This window comes from Terrapene carolina, unplaced genomic scaffold (genome assembly GCF_002925995.2).
Source record: "Terrapene carolina triunguis isolate 2854851 unplaced genomic scaffold, T_m_triunguis-2.0 Scaffold131, whole genome shotgun sequence".
NCBI lineage: Eukaryota > Metazoa > Chordata > Testudines > Emydidae > Terrapene > Terrapene triunguis.
Window position 1 is genome coordinate 7,248,883 of NW_020664482.1, and position 15,633 is coordinate 7,264,515.

A 15,633-nucleotide genomic window follows, 5' to 3' on the forward strand; every position below is an offset into this window, starting at 1 on the left:
TTTTCAGATACTATGTAATATAAAACCGTTGCTCACTTTCATTAAGTGCAACCATAATGTTCTCTCTTTGTAAACTATTACTACAATTGAAACATTTTTTTAATCAGTTGGTGCATTTGATTTAGCAAAGGTTGTGTGCTTAGAATTACTTTACATTTTAATTAGAGCTGCAGCAATCTGCTAGCTAGAGCTGCGTTAAACTCTGCTGAATCAGAGTCTCTAGGCATGTTTGGAAAAGCTCATGAATTCTCTGCCATTTGCCTAATGAGCTGTCGGAAAGGTTCTATCAGTAGTGTCAGAACTGTTGTTTAAGGACCCTCCAGGCGTGTTAAAGAAGCTTGACGTGGACAAGGGCTAATACTAAATAGGTGCCACTGGGTTAAAGACTTTGGGGAAGGTCTCTGTGCTGTTACGGGGGAAATTAAAGGTCACACCCACTTGTGCATTTGTTTTTGAGAGGTTTGTGAAAGGGGAACAATAAAAACCCACTTCATAACTTTAGCACAGTCTCTTCTGGACCAGGGACAAGCATAACCCTCTATTTTAAATTTGTTGTGTCTAACCCAATGGTACTGTACTAGGGTGGGGAAAAGGTGCATATAGCCAGAATGCTTAAACTCAAGGAATTAGAGTATAATAACTCCCTACTTGGATTCATCCCTACTTGGATTCATTCATTCATTCATTTGAACCCTAGACCTCCAGCATCTCAGGACACCTTCATTAAACAAGTAGAAGAAGTAGGTTGTTATCCTCTCGATGGGGCACCAACACAGAATTTTCCATTGTGTTACACAAAGACTGAGCAAGGCTAATGCTGCTCTGGCACTTACCTCTTGTCAGGGTTCCCTCCTCACTCTGAACTCTGGGGTACAGATATGGGGACCCGCATGAAAGACCCCTAAGCTTATTTCTACCAGCTTAGGTTAAAAACTTCCCCAGGGCATACATTCTTCCTTGTCCTTGGACAGTATTGGTGCTACCACCAAGTGAGTTAGACAGAGATTCAGGAAAAGGGCCACTTGGAGTTCATGTTTCCCCAGAATATCCACCCAAGCCCCTTCACCCCCTTTCCTGGGGAGGCTTGTGAATAATATACCAACCAAATAGGTAACCAAGGTGAAGACAGACCACACCCTTGGGTTTTTAGGACACTAAAAACCAATCAGGTTCTTAAAAGGAGAACTTTATTATAAAGAAAAAAGTAAAAGAAGCACCTCTGTAAAATCAGGATGGAAAGTAATTTTACAGGGTAATAGGATTTAAAATACAGAGGATTCCCCTCTAGGCAAAACTTTAAAGTTACAAAAACCATGAATAAACAACCTCCTTCACATAGGGAAAATTCACAAGCTAAAACAAAAGATAATCTAACACATTTCCTTGCTTTACTTACAATTTTTGTAATCTTAGATGCTTATTTCAGGTAGGGTTTTAGGAGAGGTGGTTTTTTTCCTGTCTGGTCCCTCTCTCTGTCCCGAGAGAGCACAACAAAGAGCAAAAACAAAGCCTCTCCCCTCCCCCCACCCCCGGATTTGAAAGTATCTTCTTTCCCCATTGGTCCTTCTGGTCAGGTACCAACTAGGTTAATTGAACTGATTAACCCCTTACAGGTAAGTGATTCTGTACCTCTGGCCAAGAGGGATTTTATATTACTGCATATATAAAGGTTGTTACCCTTCCCTTTATATTTGACACCTCACTAAAGGCGTTATTAAGTATATTAGGAGCAGAAAGAATCTTGACAATGGTATTGGTCCATTACTGAATGCAAATGGTATAATAGTCAATAATGATGCAGAAAAGGTAGAAGTGTTTAATAAATATTTCTGTTTTGTATTGAGGAGGGGGGCGATGATGTAGTCCTATCATATGATCACACTCTTTACATTCTACTTGTATCTCAAGGGGATATAAAACAGCAGCCACTAAAGCCAGACATCTTTAAATCAGCACGTACTGATTACTTGTATCCAAGAGTTATAAAAGAGCTGGCTGAGGAGATCACTGGACCATTAATGTTGATTTTTTTCAATAAGTCTTGGAACACCAGGGAAGTTCCAGAAGACTGGATGAAAGCGAATGTAGTGCCAGTGTTTAAAAAGAGCAAATGAGATGACCGGGTAATTTATAGGCCAGGCAGTCTGACATTGATCCCCGCAAGATAATGAAGTGGTTGATAAAAGACTTGATTAACAAAGAATTAGAGGAGGGTAATAAAATTAATGTCCATCAACATGGGTTTACGGAAAATAGATCCTGTCAAACTGATTTGATTTGTTACCGCGTGATATTTTGATTACATTACTAGAACAATATAAAATTAACATGGCCCACATTGAATGGATTAAAAATTGGCTAACTGATAAGTCTCAAAATGTAATTGTAAACAGGGAATCATCATTGAACAGGTGTGTTTTTAGTATTTAGTGTTTTTTAGGGGGAGAGGGATAGCTCAGTGGTTTGAACATTGGCCTGCTAAACCTAGGGTTGTAAGCTCAATCCTTGAGGGGGCCACTTAGGGATCTGGGACAAAATCAGTACTTGGCCTTGCTAGTGAAGGCAGGGGGCTGGACTCAATGACCTTTCAGCATCCCTTCTAGTTCTATGAGATAGGTATATCTCCATATATTTAGTATGGTGCCACAGGGTTTGTTCTTGGCCATACACTATTTAACATTTTTTATCAGTGATCTGGAAGTAAACATAAAATCATCACTGATTAAATTTGCAGATGACCCAAAAATTGTGAAAGTGGTAAATAATGAAGAGGACAGGTCACAGATTCAGAGCCATCTGAATCAGTTGGTAATCTGGGTTCAAGCAACAATATGTAAGCAGAGTCTGAATGAGCTCTCCCCTGACATCTAGTGGTGAGCTGTGGCAAAGGACTTCAGGAGCTGATCTCATTTGCATGGGCACACCCACACTGCCTTGGTGCTCATCCTGATGGGATTGCTGGCCCAAATGGTCACTTTTGGCTGGTGTTCGATCCCCAGTCTCTTTGTTATTGGGGCAGGAGTAATATAGGGTTGTTGTCCTTGATTTCCACAAGGATAGCAGAACTGTACTTGGCATTTCCCAATTGAGGGACTCACCCTCAACTAAACAGCACTCGCTGGACAGGGGATATGGTTCCAAAGCCCAGTAAGTTGAGAGAGGGTGGGGACAGGTACTTGTACCCCATGGTGTAGGCCTTGCCTAAGGGCCCCAGACACCATTTGACCCTGCCTCTCTCCACTGTGTAATAACAGAGCTGATTTAGATTCAATTGAGAGTCCTGTTATATGCTGCAGAGCTGAAATCACTGATACCTAGGTCTAAGTATTAGACTTGCTTTGGACTGTGTCTGATGCAAGAGATTGCCCAATGTGCACCAACAGTAAGGCTCCCCCACTAACAGTTGAAATCACTGAGAGCTGAAATCATTGAGAGCTGTGTTAAGTGGGCGGCCCTGAAGACATCTTGGCATGGCCAGCAGGGCAGCTTGCAGAGAGGTGCGGTGAGTAAGGTGCCTCCTTACCTCCACCCAGGATGGGAGGTGAACTCTGCAGATGCATCTCTGAACTCTGGGTTTGCAGAGTCCAAGGACAGGAACTGTGAGTGGGGTGCAGAGAAGGGATGGGCATGTCAAAGGGACTTTTGGGTTGCTGGATTTAAGAACCTGAGGGAAAAAGGACACTGCCCAACTTACTTGGTGGTGGGTCTTTTGCTCATGGTTTATGTTTATAAACCCTGTTTGTGGTGCAAATTAATACTGCATTATTTCCCTCCTTTTATTACAAGTTTTTTGCTACACTCAGACTCCGTGTTTGCAAGAGGGGAAGTATTGCCTCTTAGAGGTGCCCAGGGGGTGGTGTGTAATTGTCCCAGGTCACTGGGTGGGGGCTTGAGCCAGTTTTGTGTTGTATTGTTGAAAAGGAACTCCTAGGTACTAAACCTGGCCCTTGTTGCTACCAACTGGCGTGGACTGCACCCTCAGCAAGTTTGCAGATGACACTAAACTGGGAGGAGTGGGTAGATACGCTGGAGGGTAGGGATAGGATACAGAGGGACCTAGACAAATTAGAGGATTGGGCCAAAAGAAATCTGATGAGGTTCAACAAGGAGAAGTACAGAGTCCTGCATTTAGGATGGAAGAATCCCATGCACGGCTACAGACTAGGGACCGAATGGCTAGGCAGCAGTTTTGCAGAAAAGGACCTAGGGGTTACAGTGGATGAGAAGCTGGATATGAGTCAACAGTGTGCCCTTGTTGCCAAGAAGGGTAATGGCATTTTGGGCTGTATAAGTAGGGGCATTGCCATCAGATCGAGGGACGTGATCATTCCCCTCTATTCAGCATTGGTAAGGCCTCATCTGGAGTACTGTGTCCAGTTTTGGGCTCCACACTACAAGAAGGATGTGGAAAAATTGGAAAGAGTCCAGCGAAGGGCAACAAAAATGATTAGGGGGCTGGAGCACATGACTTATGAGGAGAGGCTAAGGGAACTGGGATTGTTTAGTCTGCAGAAGAGAAGAATGAGGGGGGATTTGATAGCTGCTTTAAACTACCTGAAGGGGGGGTTCCAAAGAGGATGCATCTAGACTGTTCTCAGTGGTACCAGATGACAGATCAAGGAGTAGCAGTCCTAAGTTGCAGTGAGGGAGGTTTAGGTTGCATATTAGGAAAAACTTTTTCACTAGGAGTGTGGTGGAGCACTGGAATGGGTTACCTAGGGAGGTGGTGGAATCTCCTTCCTTAGAGGTTTTTAAGGTCAGGCTTGATGTTGGGAATTGGTCTGCTTTGAGCAGGGGGTTGGACTAGATGACCTCCTGAGGTCCCTTCCAACCCTGATATTGTATGAACTCCGATTGGCAGAAGGGTTACATATACATATAGGATCAAAGAATATAGGCCATACTTTGAGTCCCCCGCACTATCTTGAGAAGCAGTGACTCTGAAAAAGGTTGGGGGGAAGGTCATAGGGGATAATCAGCTGAACATGAGTTTCCAGTATAACGCTATTGCCAAATGGATTATGGCAATCCTTGGATGCATAAACAGGGTGATTAGGAGTGGAGTTACTTTATCTCTGTATCTAGCACCAGTGCTACTGCTGCTGGAATACTGTGTAAAGTTCTGGATCAACAATTCAAGAAGGATGTTGATAAACTAGAAAGAGTTCAGAGAAGAGCCAGGAGAATGATGAAAGGATTAGAAAACAAACCTTATAGTGATAGATTCCAGTAGCTCAATCTATGTAGCTGAACAAAGAGAAGGCTAAGTGATGGCTTGATTACAGCCTATAAGTACCTGTAGGGGGAACAAATATATAATAATGGGCTCTTCAATACAGCAGAAAAAGGCAGAACATGATCTGAAGGCTGGAAACTGATGCTTGGCAAATTCAGACTGGAAATAAGGTGTAAATGGGGGAGTAATTAACCATTGCAACTATTTACGATGGGTCATGGTGGATTCTCCATCACTGATACATTTTTTTTATATCAACACTGTGATTTTTTCTAAAAGATATATTCTAAGTAGGGTGACCAGATGTCCCGATTTTATAGGGACGGTCCCAATTTTTGGGTCTTTTTCTCATATAGGCTCCTATTACCCCCCCCTACCCCATCCCGATTTTTCACATTTGTTGTCTGGTCTCCCTAGTTCTAAGAATAATTTTGGGGCAGTACTCTGCCCTGGGCTATATAGAAGGTCAGACTATCTCAGTGGTTCTCAACCTTTCCAGACCACTGTACCTCTTTCAGGAGTCTGATTTGTATTGCGTGTACCCCAAGTTTCACCTCACTTAAAAACTACTTGCTTACAAAATCAGACATAAAAATACAGAAGTGTCACAGCACACTTATCACTTTCTCATTTTGTCAGTATGAATTTTTAGCTTGTACTGATTTGGCTAGTGCTTTTTATGTAGCTTGTTGTAAAACTAGGTAAATAGCTAGATGAATTGATGTACCCCACCCCCTGGAATACTTCTGCATATCCCCATTGATGTAAGTTGATGAACCTACGCAAGTTCATCAAACGCATCACATGCCTAAATGCCTGCAAGATGAAGTGCATAGTCTGGTATATTTGCTTCAGGTGGTGAAACAGGTAAAAGGTCAATGCACTATAAGCTGGGACATGTTGCTGTATTCTAAGAGATGCCAGACACCCCATTAAAGCTGCAAGTCCTGGAATAATTCTGATTTTTTTTTCCCCTTTCATTATCACCATTTGACTGCTGGCTAGTGGCTTACTGGGTGGATCAGTTCGTCCGTCAATGCCCTTGATTTGATAAATAAAAGGCCAGTGTTTGTCAAACCACCTTTTAAAATTCTTTCCTTCCTATCCAACTACAGAGCAAATTATGTTCTGGAGACCAAGAGCAATCACCAGGACTTGTATCTTATATATTTATTAGGACAATCAAAACATACATCACTGTTAAAATGAGATTCTAAATAACCTGCCAGGATTTATAGACCATTTTGAAACCAATACGTTACACTTATGATAGGGAGCAGAGATGAAATGTTGCAACAGCTTTAAGTTTGGGTTTTTTGCCAGCATCATTTGCTAAATCATATTCATGCTTTTTCCCTATGACTAATAAGTTACTAGAAAACTAGAAGGACCTCACCATTTTTCATACAGTATAAATAATGCTCTCAGTTTAACATGGTAAAGGCATTGTGCGAGGCTTCCTCCAGGTCTACAACTGTCACCCTTTTAATTCGTGGGGCCTCGTGTGGCTGTTGGAATTCAGGGCTGCACAGGGAAGCAGCAGCCCACGTGGAAAATACATTTTGATATTGGCTGCATAGACAAATCTATATCAAAATTATAAGAGAATTATAAATATGAGGCCTGACTTGGGTGGGTTAAAAAGCTAGGAGTAGAATTTCATACTTGGCCTGTAAACAAGTTAGTGGGATTGTACTCATAAGTAACTGACACAGATTGTTAGTTAAATACATAACTGGCCAGTTCCATGTGCAAGTTTACCTGATACTTTCAGAAGTCCAAAAATTTTGTGTTCTAATTAGGCATGGAGCTGTGTGCCTAACTCTTCATTTTATTTTATTTTTAAATCAAGCCTTTAAAAATCAATGCAGCACATGCAAAGACACACTGCCATGCATCATACTGAAAAAGTTATTTTGTATAAGAGTAAAAAATACCTTGGAGGTAGATTTCATGGGTACAAATGTCAGCTATGTGCCTAACTCACACTGAAGGTCATTTTGGAGTTCCGTGCCTAGCTGCTATTTAGTGGGAAAACCTCCTCATGGGGTCCGACTAAATCCACAACCTTTTTAAAATACCTCGGTGTACAGCAAATCTTTAGGTGTAGATTCTTTGGAGCTGTGTGCCATTCACCTGAGTATCCCATTGTAATAGGGATGATACATTTTTAAATGCCTGAATATAAACAGACTATGAATTCTTAATGAGATTTCGTCCACAGCAATAAAAGCATATACCTTTGCCAACTAAGATCTTAGATGCAAAGCTTAGGTTTATCGTCAGAGTTCATTAGCAAACTCTCCTGTGGTGGTTGCAATGTCTGGGTGGGCAGAGGAAATAACGGTTTCACGTAGTTGTTACATATCAAATAATGTAATCAATGATTGCCATCCTTTTAGTTAAATGGGGTTATAGAGAACTTTGTAGGAGGGCGAAATAGAGTATATATGTACATTGCAGACTCTGGGCCCAAATCTGCTTTCAGCTAATCTGTTGATTTTGACCCTATCTATAAAGCCACATACCTCATGGACATATGCATCATATTGTATAACTGGATAGCTATAGCATTAGGCCCAGATGACTAATTTTGGGTGCCTCGATTTTGGATGATCATCTTTAGACCAGGGCTCTCAAGCAATTTAAAAAAAAATTAATCGCGCTGTTAAACAACAATAGAATACCATTTATTTAAATATTTTGGATGTTTTCTACATTTTCAAGTATACTGATTTCAATTGCAACACAATACAAAGTGTACAGTGCTCACTTTATATTTATTTTTGATTACAAATATTTGCCCTGTAAAAAACAAAAGAAATTGTATTTTTCAGTTCATCCAATACAAGTACTGTAGTGCTATCTCTTTATCATGAAAGGTGAATTTACAAAGGTAGAATTATGTACAAAAAATAACTGCACTCAAAAACAAAACAATGTAAAACTTTAGAGCATAAACATCCACTCAGTCCAACGTCAGCCAATCACTCACGCAGACAAGTTTGTTTACATTTATGGGAGATACTGTTGCCTGCTTCTTATTTACAATGTCACCTGAAAGTGAGAACAGGCATTCACATGGCACTTTTGTAGCCCGCGTTGCAAGGTATTTACATGCCAGATATGCTAAACATTCGTATGCCCCTTTGTGCTTCAGCCACAATTCCAGAGGACATGCTTCAGTGTTGATGATGCTCATTTAAAAAAAAAATGTGTTAATTCAATTTGTGACTGAACTTCATGGGAGAGAATTGTATGTCTCCTGTTCTGTTTTACCCACATTCTGCCATATATTTCAAATTATAGCAGTGTCAAATGATGACCCAGCACATGTTTGTTTTAAGAACACTTTCACAGCAGATTTGACAAAACGCAAAGATGTGAGATTTCTAAAAATAGCTACAGCACTCGACTCAAGGTTTAAGAATCTGAAGTGCTGTCCAGAATCTGAGAGGTTTGGAGCATGCTTTCAGAAGTCTTAAAAGAGCAACACACAGATGCAGAAACTACAGAACCTGAACCACCAAAAAATAAAATGAACCTTCTGTTGGAGGCATCTGACTCAGATGATGAAAATGAACGTGCATCGGTCAGCTCTGCTTTGGATCATTATCGAGCAGAACCCGTCATCAGCATGGACACATGTCATCTGGAATGGTTGTTGAAGCATAGGGTGACCAGACAGCAAGTGTGAAAAACCGGGACAGAGGGTGGGGGGGTAATAGGCACCTAAATAAGAAAAAGCCCCAAATATCAGGACTGTCCCTATAAAATCGGGACATCTGGTCACCCTATTGAAGCATGAAGGGACATATGAATCTTTAGTGCATTTGGCACATAACTATCTTGCGACGCCGGCTACAGTGCCATGTGAACGCCTGTTCTCACTTTCAGGTTACATTGTAAACAAGAAGCAGGCAGCATTATCTCCTGCAAAATGTAACCAAACTTGTTTGTGTGAATGGGAAGGAGGATTGAGTGGATGTTTAGGCTCTAAAGTTTTACATTGTTTTGTTTTTGAGTGCAGTTCTGTATTTTTGTACATAGTGCAACTTACAAATGTTGAATTCTCATGATAAAGAGATTGCAATACACATAGGCGCCGACTCTGTGGGTGCTCCGAGGCTGGAGCACCCATGGGAAAAAATTGGTGGGTGCTCTGCACCCACCGGCAGCTCCCCACTCTGCCCCCCCACCTCAGCTCACCTCCGCCGCCTCCCCTGAGCCCACCGCGTCCTACTTCTCCCGCCTTCCTCCCAGTGCTTGGGAGGGGGGAGGAGGGGAAACACAGTGCGCTCAGGGAAGAGGCTGGGCCGGGGCAGGGAATTGGGGAAGGGGGCTGATACGGGCAGGGAGGGGGCGGGGATTTTGGGGAAGGGTGGGGGAGAGGTGGGGTTGGGGGCGGGGGAACGCGACCACCCACCGGTGCCAGGAAAAGTTGGCGCCTATGGCAGTACAGTACTTGTATGAGGTGAATTGAAAAATACTATTTCTTTATATTTTTAATCAAAAATAATATAAAGTGAGCACTGTACACTTTGTATTCTGTGTTGTAATAGAACTCAACATGTTTTTCTAGATTTTCAAATATCCAAAAATATTTAATAAAGTTCAATTGGTATTCTATTGTTTAGCAGCGTGATTAATCGCGATTAATTTTTTCAAGTTAATTGCTTGAGTTAACTGTGATTAATCGACAGCCCTACTTTAGACACCTTCAAAGAGCTTGATTTTCAGAAAGTTGAGCATTTTCCCTCTGAAAATCAGTCTCCTGTAAATTGGGCACTCAAAACCACTGATTAGGTTTGAAAAAATCTTGGCCTGTATATCTATTATATATATTATAGGCACGTACATAACACATTAGGGCTGAGGTTTCAAATCCACTGGCGCCTAGTTCTCATTAACAGAAACTGAAAATCTCAGAACTCAGCATAAAGAAATATATGAAATACAGACTCCATCAATACTTTTTTCTTTGTTACAATGGATCTGAATTTTGCAGGTCGCTATAGATTTCTGCTGTATGTTATGCTGTCCAAGGAATGGGTGAACAGATAACATACAGGGAGGTTCTCAAAATGTCAGATCATCGGAACATGATGGATAAACAACATTTATTGACTGTTACCAGCTGGATAGGATGGCCTGTGACCTGCCTGACCTTTCTGGAGAGGTGGAAAACACCACTGGGGAGCCTCATGTTAAATGTGCTTAAATAAGTTTACAACATGTGTTTAATAGGATAAACAAAACCAGCTAAGGATGTGGAGATTCCGGTCAGACGAGGTGCTAGAATTTTTTTCCTTAAGCAAGTCATTATTTGCCACTGACTGGTATATTTCAAACTGGGGTTTCCTGGGCTGCTTTGCCAATAGTTATCTGTACCAAATATGGGAAATGTTTGCTAAAATAGACCGTTGTTTGCTTTACAAGGTACTTGTGTATATATATTAAACATTGCTTCCTATAGGAAGCATGATGACAGCCATTTGTTGAATATTGTTACTGGTATATATGCAAGCTGTAAAATTTCACTTAAATGCATATGGAATGTTAAGGGAGAAAGATCAAAAGTATTAGCCTTCTACAAATTACATTGGTCAATGTTTTATCTTGTTACAGTGGCTTCTATTTTTACCTTGTTGCCTTTTTCAGGATGATGTAAAGATTTTTCTTCCTTTGCTATAAATGACAGAAGTACATTAATGTGATGAATGGTTTTAATTTCAATAAGTGTATGTATTCAGATCTGACACAGGCTACTGGAATATTCAGCTAGATTATGCCTGCAAATACCTTGGGGGTAATCAGAGAATCAATCTATTAGGCACCCCCAAATGGAGACTGTTTCTGTGAACTATTTGATAGTTATTTCTGGTCCAGAATCCCAACAATCTTCCCACTAAAAATGTAACATTTTAACTGGTCCCAGTTCTCTGTTGCTGTACATCTTGTGTAGTCACAGATGCCAGTGCAAAGGTGGGTGTGTGAATCATTCATCATTCTGATTTAGTAATGATTCCCACCCCCACCCTGCACTGATGTATTCAACTGTACAAAATGTACAGCAACGAAGAAGCTGTCCTACAGAATCTTGGTATCTTTAACGCAGGCTGCTATATTCCTGTTCTGTTGTATGTAATGCTGCTGAAGTGCTCACCAATTTTACTAATGAACACTCCTCCGCTCTCATGTTGTGCCACTGATTAATCTTACTCCACTTTTATATGGGGAGGAGGGACTTCACCCGCTGTCTTGAAGGGCCTGACCATCCTCTCAGATATGCAGAACAAATTGCAGTAGTAACAAGAGCTATCTGGTACTGTTTCATTGCACCATGAGAGAGATACTGAACCCCAGTTCTTGTATGTACCACATCACAGGTTTTCATTCATCCCCACAGAGATTTACAATGCATTTGCCTACAGTGAAGGAGACTCTTAAGATCATGGTGTTTATAAAAGGCAAGTAATATGATTTTTGTGGGGAGGGGCAGAGAGATAGACTAGTAGGTAGCACATAAAACGAGAGAGAGGATGAAAAGTAAAGGGAAGTGTGAAGAGGAGACACTAACATTTCTCAAATAGAAAACACTGTTAGGGCATTCTGTTCTCAAATGGCTTATTCCCCCAGCTAGACCTGGTAAAAATATTTTGGAGGGAAAGCTCCTTTGGAGCTAATGGATTTGTTGAAAACAAAAAATTTGCAATGAAGTTTTATGGTTTTACAATGACAAACTGGAGATTGAGGGTAAAGTCCTGTTTCCAGCGAAGTCCAATGGAGTTTTTCCATTGATGTATCACCCCCAGCATTTTTACTGAAAAAAAATATGTTTTTTGAAAACCAGCAACTTGTACCACAAAAGTTTTTTTTTAATCTGAAAGTTTTTTTTGAAAAACAAAAATGAAAGTATTTCTCACAAATTTTGTGGTGTGTTTTTTCCCCCCCCCCCCCATCATCTCTATCCCAGCCCATTTGATTTTCCTACCTGGAAATATCAACATTCCTATGGCTTGTTCAGGTATGCCTCCTGTTGATAAGAAAGAGTATCGTGTGACTTAGGTGCTAAAACATGCCACCCAAACAGCTAGTACTGAAGAGTGACTAATTGCAGCTCTTTGATGGCCAATCCATAGTCTCAAATTGTTCATTCAAACCTCCTGGTGAGTACCTGCAAGTAACAAATGCATCAGTCAAGATCAGGAGCTGTTCATGAAATCTTTCATGAACAGAAGGAAGGACTAAATTCACTGGATAAGCTGTTCTTAGTGAATAATTAGACCAGGCCAATTCTTAAAGCCAGCATGGAAGCCACCATTAAGCAAAAGCAATTCTGCATGCCTCAGACCTCCTCTGACCTCAAACAAGCTAATTGGAGGCCATTGGGGAAAGGTTCCATCTATGAGCTGGTGAGTATTCTTATTAGGCACAGCCTGAAGGCAGATGTAAGACAACATAGCTGGGTCACCTATAACGCTTTGGCTATGGGGTAGATTTCTTATCGGATAAGAGAGTTAGACACAGTAAGTTAGCCATTACTAGGACTGCTGCTTGGAGAACATACAGACCAGACAGTTATTTTGGAGGACAAGGTAGAAGCATTTGGTTCTGGCCTGAGAGATGCTGCTGTCTTCACACCATTTCTGTTTAGACAGCAGAAGAACCCAGGTGGCACATTCTACATTTTAGAACATCCTAAACTGTAAACTCTTCAATGCATGGGTTGTTTCTTGATACCTCTTGGTCCTAGTATCTTTCACAGTGGGGCCCTGATCCTGACTAGGGTGTCTGGGATACCACTGTCACATAACTTAATTATGATTATTTAACATGTATCTCTGAAGATCAAAGGAGAAAGCATATATACGTTATTGTCTGACCAATGCCAAGTAGTTTATTTTATGGCATAGTTGATTAGTTATTGACAAAGATATTGTTCTTTGGCCTTAAAAAAGTGATGCGTTTATTTAATTAAATTGTTGACTCTGGGTCCTGCTGTAAAATGGCTTTCAACAATGGAGTGCTGGGTAGATCATCACAAAGAATAAACTCTATATTTGAAAAACAAGTAAGTGTAGTCTCTTGAGATCAACACCATGTCAGTGAGAACCTAGCTTGCTCATGATCTAGAGAAGAAAGTAATGTATTCAAATTGCACATCAGGAACATAATCCACCATCATATTCCCAGTAGAATCATCAGAATCCCAGAAGATTAGGGTTGGAGGAGACCTCAGGAGGTCATCTAGTCCAACCCCCTGCTCAAAGCAGGACCAACCCCAACTAAATCATTCCAGCCAGGGCTTTGTCAAGCCGCACCTTAAAAACCTCTAAGGATAGAGATTCTACCACCTCTCTAGGTAACCCATTCCACTGCTTCACCACCCTCCTTGTGAAATAGTTTTTCCTAATATCCAACTTAGACCTCCCCTACTGCAACTTGAGACCATTGTTCCTTGTTCTGTCATCTGCCACCACTGAGAACAGCCTAGCTCCATCCTCTTTGGAACCCCCCTTCAGGTAGTTGAAGGCTGCTATCAAATCCCCCCTCGCTCTTCTCTTCTGCAGACTAAAAAAGCCCAGTTCCCTCAGTCTGAGTAGTAGCAGCGTATTGAAAGATTCATAATAGAGTAGATAGGAGGAGACAGTTGTGTTTTGCCTTATTGCCCAGTAGTCTACAAAACACAAAGGAGAGACTTATCTGTTGAATATTTAAAAAGGGGAGCATTTCCAGCTAGGAGATGGCAGTTATCATTTAGACATGTCAGGCATTTGCATCGTAGTATCTACTGTACAATACAAATGTGATGTGCTTAAAAGACAAAATGCCAACCTGCCTTCACTGAGTTCCAGAGGGAATTTTCCATTGTCTTCAATGGGAGTAGGATCAGGCCCATAAAGAAAGACTGTATATTTTTAATTTCGTATAGTAGAATATTCATCTGAAAGAGCGTTCAAGTAAGTGTCATGGATCGGTGAGCAAGACTGAAGTATTAGCTACTTTAAGCAAATCGAATGACTTAATTCATCTGGGTACGGACAGGTATAATGTGTGATCTCTTTTTTTTTAAACATCTTGCTATGGAATACCTGTACCATTCACATATATTGATTTTTTTAAAACATTTGAACACTAAAGCTGTATTTCACTATGTTCTAACTCTATTTGTAATTCTCAAAGCAAAACAAATTAAGGCAGAGAATATTTTAAGGGCAGTTAACTAAACTAAAACCTTTTTAAAAGAAAACTGAGCTGACAGTCTAATCTCGAGCAAAACTCACTCTTGCTGTGGCAGGGAAGTAACAGGGTGGCTCTCAGCTCTGGGTATCCCCAGCGGAGTGTTACATCCATGCAGGAATATTTGTGTGTGTGTGTGTGTGTGTGTACAGACATACACACCTACCTTGTCCCTCAGCCACTCCCTAAAAACACTAACTACATTTTTTTTCCCCACAAACCTAAAATTATGACACAACACCTACTAATATAGCTGTTAAAGTCCACATTAAATAACATGAATGATATTTGGGGGTAGTACTAAATTGGGGCCCCTTTGAGCTGCTTGGAGCTCTAAGCAGTTGCTTAATCTGCTTATGCCTACTGCCACCACTGTGCATATCCCTATCTAAGCTGTATATTGTACCCTCGGCTCGACTGTAGATGTACCCGGAGAACATAAGGATGTATCTAACTGTCCTTCCTGAATAGGTATGGTTTCCTGAATCAGGTCCCCCGGGAGAGTTGTGCTATCATGCATCGCTGTATATGTGCTTTTTAAAAATCCATTCACAACTGAGCATCTTGTAGGCGCCATTTACCACTGAGTTGGTAGAAAGGTGGTCTTTACTGACTGACTTATTTTTGTTTGGCAATGTAGATACTTTGCTTGCTGTACAAGCTATCACTGATTATTTTTTTTTAAGTGCTTCTCGGTTCTCTTAGTGTTGTTAGGAAAACACAATCGCAGTTCATGTTTTCCCTTTTGTAAAGTTCTTTCCACAAATGTTTCCAGATTGTATGAAAGGCCATTTACATTTTAATAACTTTCACTTGATTTTGATTTCAATATGAATAAATTCACCATGGTGATAAGTTTGTTGTTAGTGCTTTCATATTTTCAGTTCAATTTTTTATTAATAAACATGCAAATACCAGATGTATTATTTATAGTGCCAGAAAATGTATTATTCTGGTCTCCATTCCAGTCCTCTTCACAAAACATACTCATTTGTAAAAGAAACCTTTCTAGTATAGCTTCACAATGGTTATGGCTAACTAACCAATGCAGTAGAGTGGAAAATTATTCCCCTGTGCATTTTTGTGTGCAAAACCATTTCTCAAACATACGAAGGTGCTTCAAGATCGTTTTGGGGCTATGTAAATAAATATAA